Source organism: Triturus cristatus, chromosome 4_1 (assembly GCF_964204655.1).
Source record: "Triturus cristatus chromosome 4_1, aTriCri1.1, whole genome shotgun sequence".
In the NCBI taxonomy this organism is placed as follows: Eukaryota; Metazoa; Chordata; class Amphibia; order Caudata; family Salamandridae; genus Triturus; species Triturus cristatus.
In genome coordinates, this window is record NC_140585.1 from 135633204 (window position 1) to 135638203 (window position 5000).

General features: G+C 39.7%; 3 non-coding genes across 3 annotated transcripts; all 3 read right to left on the bottom strand.

The window, feature by feature from the left end:
• Positions 1-946: 946 nt before the first annotated feature.
• Positions 947-1019, bottom strand: TRNAR-CCU (transfer RNA arginine (anticodon CCU)). The gene has a single exon. It is a non-coding gene; the product is annotated as a tRNA-Arg (tRNA).
• Positions 1020-2534: 1515 nt separating this feature from the next.
• On the bottom strand, positions 2535-2607 carry TRNAR-CCU (transfer RNA arginine (anticodon CCU)). Its single transcript has one exon. It is a non-coding gene; the product is annotated as a tRNA-Arg (tRNA).
• Positions 2608-4122: 1515 nt separating this feature from the next.
• TRNAR-CCU (transfer RNA arginine (anticodon CCU)) lies at positions 4123-4195 on the bottom strand. The gene has a single exon. It is a non-coding gene; the product is annotated as a tRNA-Arg (tRNA).
• Positions 4196-5000: the final 805 nt, after the last annotated feature.

The window sequence follows — 5000 nt, forward strand, 5'->3', positions numbered from 1 at the left end:
CAAAATTCTGCAAACCTATTACATATTCAGTGCGTCGGCATAGAAGCACTTTTTAATGCCACTAAAATGCACAAGTAGTTAGACTGAAGATGCAACCTGAATGAGTTTACAGTATGTACTCCACTTTATTAATGATTAGTAATGAGAAAGTGAGGACTACAAGAGTATTGGAAAAGACTTTTTCCACTTTGAATGTAAAGCAGATTGTGTGACCATTGGCCAAAAATGATCACGAAGGGACTTGAACCCTCAATCTTCTGATCCGAAGTCAGACGCCTTATCCATTAGGCCACGCGGTCATCCGTTCACCTGAGATGATTTTTATCATGTAGGTGGTATGCATGGATGGAGAACATATTATTGAAAGGTATTCAGGTTTACATCCCATAGTGTTCTTTCAGCTCTTTTCGCTGGAAGCACTTTTTTGGAATCTATATATTGAGTATTTTATGAGTACGATATGCTTTTGTTTTCCTTTTTGCATACAAAACTCTTTCCTCATGCGTTTAAAGCTCATTTGTATTCTCCACATAGCTCTGGAAGTTTCCAGACGTGGAGTGAAACTGTTTTGAAAGTAGGACAAATTGCTCCTTCCTGCATATGCTAATTTTTCACACTCACATAGGTTGTATAAGTTTTGTGAATCCTGGCTTGACCTATTCAAGTAGCTGAAAGCCTGTCACCACCTCTAGAAACAAGATTCACACCAATCCAATTCAAATCATTTTTTCCAAAGGAATATGTTCTGGCTGGTCGAAAATGCATCTCACAAAAATAGGCATTTAAAAATATACTTTGCAGTTTCAGAACACTAACATGACTGTGAAGTGTGCACAAGTAAAATGGGACCGTTACAAAGTACCTAATCCCTCATAAACTTGTGAGAGGAAGCATGTAATAAATCTACCTAATTTTCTGGAAAATAAAGAGGGAGGATTTTTGTTATCACCTCAGATGGGACTTGAACCCACAATCTCTGGCTTAGGAGGCCAGTGCCTTATCCATTAGGCCACTGAGGCACACAAGCATAGCTCTTTTCTAGAGGCATTATTTAAATGTATTCTATGGTCAGACACCGGTGTGTGCACACAGGGCATTTCTCACTTCTCTCTATAAGTAAACTTCCCATTTTCATCCTCTTCCATCCTTGACTTTAACGCTCTCTTCTATGCTTTAATGGAGACTTTGCAATTTTAGCAAGTGGAGAGAAATTGGAGAACCACTTTCGACTCCACACTTCTTCTTCACTTACTTCTTTTCTCAATATACTGGGCTTAGAAAATGGTATCAAGCCATCCTTATCATCAGTAGGACACGGAAAGAGGCACCAAGTCTCCTAACCAAGTTCAACCACACTCTGCAACTTAACCATTGCACTACAAATTAGGCAACGGGGGCATCAGCAAAGGCAGCCAATGTGCCGATCCTTTATACATTTTGTGTAGTACTTTTCTTACTCGAAGGCAAAATCAGCACTTTAACTGCCCAAATCATACAGATTTTACACATGTAGCACTCTATGCACACATAGGCACACACCTTGCAGTTCTTCTACACACACTTAAGCTAAAAACCCATTCTGTCACGTCAAAATTCTGCAAACCTATTACATATTCAGTGCGTCGGCATAGAAGCACTTTTTAATGCCACTAAAATGCACAAGTAGTTAGACTGAAGATGCAACCTGAATGAGTTTACAGTATGTACTCCACTTTATTAATGATTAGTACTGAGAAAGTGAGGACTACAAGAGTATTGAAAAATACTTTTTCCACTCTGAATGTAAAGCAGATTGTGTGACCATTGGCCAAAAACGACCACGAAAGGACTCGAACCCTCAATCTTCTGATCCAAAGTCAGACGCCTTATCCATTAGGCCACGCGGTCATCCGTCCACCTGAGATGATTTTTATCATGTAGGTGGTATGCATGGATGGAGAACATATTATTGAAAGGTATTCAGGTTTACATCCCATAGTGTTCTTTCAGCTCTTTTCGCTGGAAGCACTTTTTTGGAATCTATATATTGAGTATTTTATGAGTACGATATGCTTTTGTTTTCCTTTTTGCATACAAACCTCTTTCCTCATGAGTTTAAAGCTCATTTGTATTCTCTACATAGCTCTGGAAGTTTCCAGACGTGGAGTGAAACTGTTTTGAAAGTAGGACAAATTGCTCCTTCCTGCATATGCTAATTTTTCACACTCACATAGGTTGTATACGTTTTATGAATCCTGGCTTGACCTATTCAAGTAGCTGAAAGCCTGTCACCACCTCTAGAAACAAGATTCACACCAATCCAATTCAAATCATTTTTTCCAAAGGAATATGTTCTGGCCAGTCGAAAATGCATCTCACAAAAATAGGCATTTAAAAATATACTTTGAAGTTTCAGAACACTAACATGTCTGTGAAGTGTACACAAGTAAAATGGGACCGTTTCAAAGTAACTAATCCCTCATAAACTTCTGAGAGGAAGCATGTAATAAATCTACCTAATTTTCTGGAAAAGATAGAGGGAGGATTTTTGTTATCACCTCAGATGGGACTCGAACCCACAATCCCTGGCTTAGGAGGCCAGTGCCTTATCCATTAGGCCACTGAGGCACACATGCACAGCTCTTTTCTAGAGACATTATTTAAATGTATTCTATGGTCAGACACCGGTGTGTGCACACAGGGCATTTCTCACTTCTCTCTATAAGTAAACTTCCCATTTTCATCCTCTTCCATCCCCGACTTTAACGCTCTCTTCTATGCTATAATGGAGACTTTGCAATTTTAGCAAGTGGAGAGAAATTGGAGAACCACTTTCGACTCCACACTTCTTCTTGACTTACTTCTTTTCTCAATATACTGGGCTTAGAAAATGGTATCAAGCCATCCTTATCATCAGCAGGACACGGAAAGAGGCACCAAGTCTCCTAACCAAGTTCAACCACAATCTGCAACTTAACCATTGCACTACAAATTAGGCAACGGGGGCATCAGCAAAGGCAGCCAATGTGCCGATCCTTTATACATTTTTTGTAGTACTTTTCTTACTCGGAGGCAAAATCAGCACTTTAACTGCCCAAATCATACAGACTTTACACATGTAGCACTCTATGCACACATAGGCACACACCTTGCAGTTCTTCTACACACACTTAAGCTAAAAACCCATTCTGTCACGTCAAAATTCTGCAAACCTATTACATATTCAGTGCGTCGGCATAGAAGCACTTTTTAATGCCACTAAAATGCACAAGTAGTTAGACTGAAGATGTAACCTGAATGAGTTTACAGTATGTACTCCACTTTATTAATGATTAGTAATGAGAAAGTGAGGACTACAAGAGTATTGGAAAAGACTTTTTCCACTCTGAATGTAAAGCAGATTGTGTGACCATTGGCCAAAAATGACCACGAAGGGACTCGAACCCTCAACCTTCTGATCTGAAGTCAGACGCCTTATCCATTAGGCCACGCGGTCATCCGTTCACCTGAGATGATTTTTATCATGTAGGTGGTATGCATGGATGGAGAACATATTATTGAAAGGTATTCAGGTTTACATCCCATAGTGTTCTTTCAGCTCTTTTCGCTGGAAGCACTTTTTTGGAATCTATATATTGAGTATTTTATGAGTACGATATGCTTTTGTTTTCCTTTTTGCATACAAACCTCTTTCCTCATGAGTTTAACGCTCATTTGTATTCTCTACATAGCTCTGGAAGTTTCCAGATGTGGAGTGAAACTGTTTTGAAAGTAGGACAAATTGCTCCTTCCTGCATATGCTAATTTTTCACACTCACATAGGTTGTATACGTTTTATGAATCCTGGCTTGACCTATTCAAGTAGCTGAAAGCCTGTCACCACCTCTAGAAACAAGATTCACACCAATCCAATTCAAATCATTTTTTCCAAAGGAATATGTTCTGGCCGGTCGAAAATGCATCTCCCAAAAATAGGCATTTAAAAATATACTTTGCAGTTTCAGAACACTAACATGACTGTGAAGTGTACACAAGTAAAATGGGACCGTTTCAAAGTAACTAATCCCTCATAAACTTCTGAGAGGAAGCATGTAATAAATCTACCTAATTTTCTGGAAAAGATAGAGGGAGGATTTTTGTTATCACCTCAGATGGGACTCGAACCCACAATCCCTGGCTTAGGAGGCCAGTGCCTTATCCATTAGGCCACTGAGGCACACATGCACAGCTCTTTTCTAGAGACATTATTTAAATGTATTCTATGGTCAGACACCGGTGTTTGTACACAGGGCATTTCTCACTTCTCTCTATAAGTAAACTTCCCATTTTCATCCTCTTCCATCCCCGACTTTAACGCTCTCTTCTATGCTATAATGGAGACTTTGCAATTTTAGCAAGTGGAGAGAAATTGGAGAACCACTTTCGACTCCACACTTCTTCTTCACTTACTTCTTTTCTCAATATACTGGGCTTAGAAAATGGTATCAAGCCATCCTTATCATCAGCAGGACACGGAAAGAGGCACCAAGTCTCCTAACCAAGTTCAACCACACTCTGCAACTTAACCATTGCACTACAAATTAGGCAACGGGGGCATCAGCAAAGGCAGCCAATGTGCCGATCCTTTATACATTTTTTGTAGTACTTTTCTTACTCGGAGGCAAAATCAGCACTTTAACTGGCCAAATCATACAGACTTTACACATGTAGCACTCTATGCACACATAGGCACACACCTTGCAGTTCTTCTACACACACTTTTTTTTTTTTTTTTTTTTTTTTTTGAAAACCTTTATTGACAGTTCAATCATGAACAGGTATGGGCCTACAACCCCCCGGGGCCGGCCGCTAAGCAATCAGAGCAAAAACAGGCAAATGTAAACACAGGCAGCACTTCGGGGAGGAGAATCGTAATGCTAATAGTGTGAACAGCGTAGGTAGGGCACCAGGAGAAAAAGGTTTTCATTTTATGATAAAACAAGGCAGAAGGATCAGGTGCCAGACAATTTTCAAACAGCAAT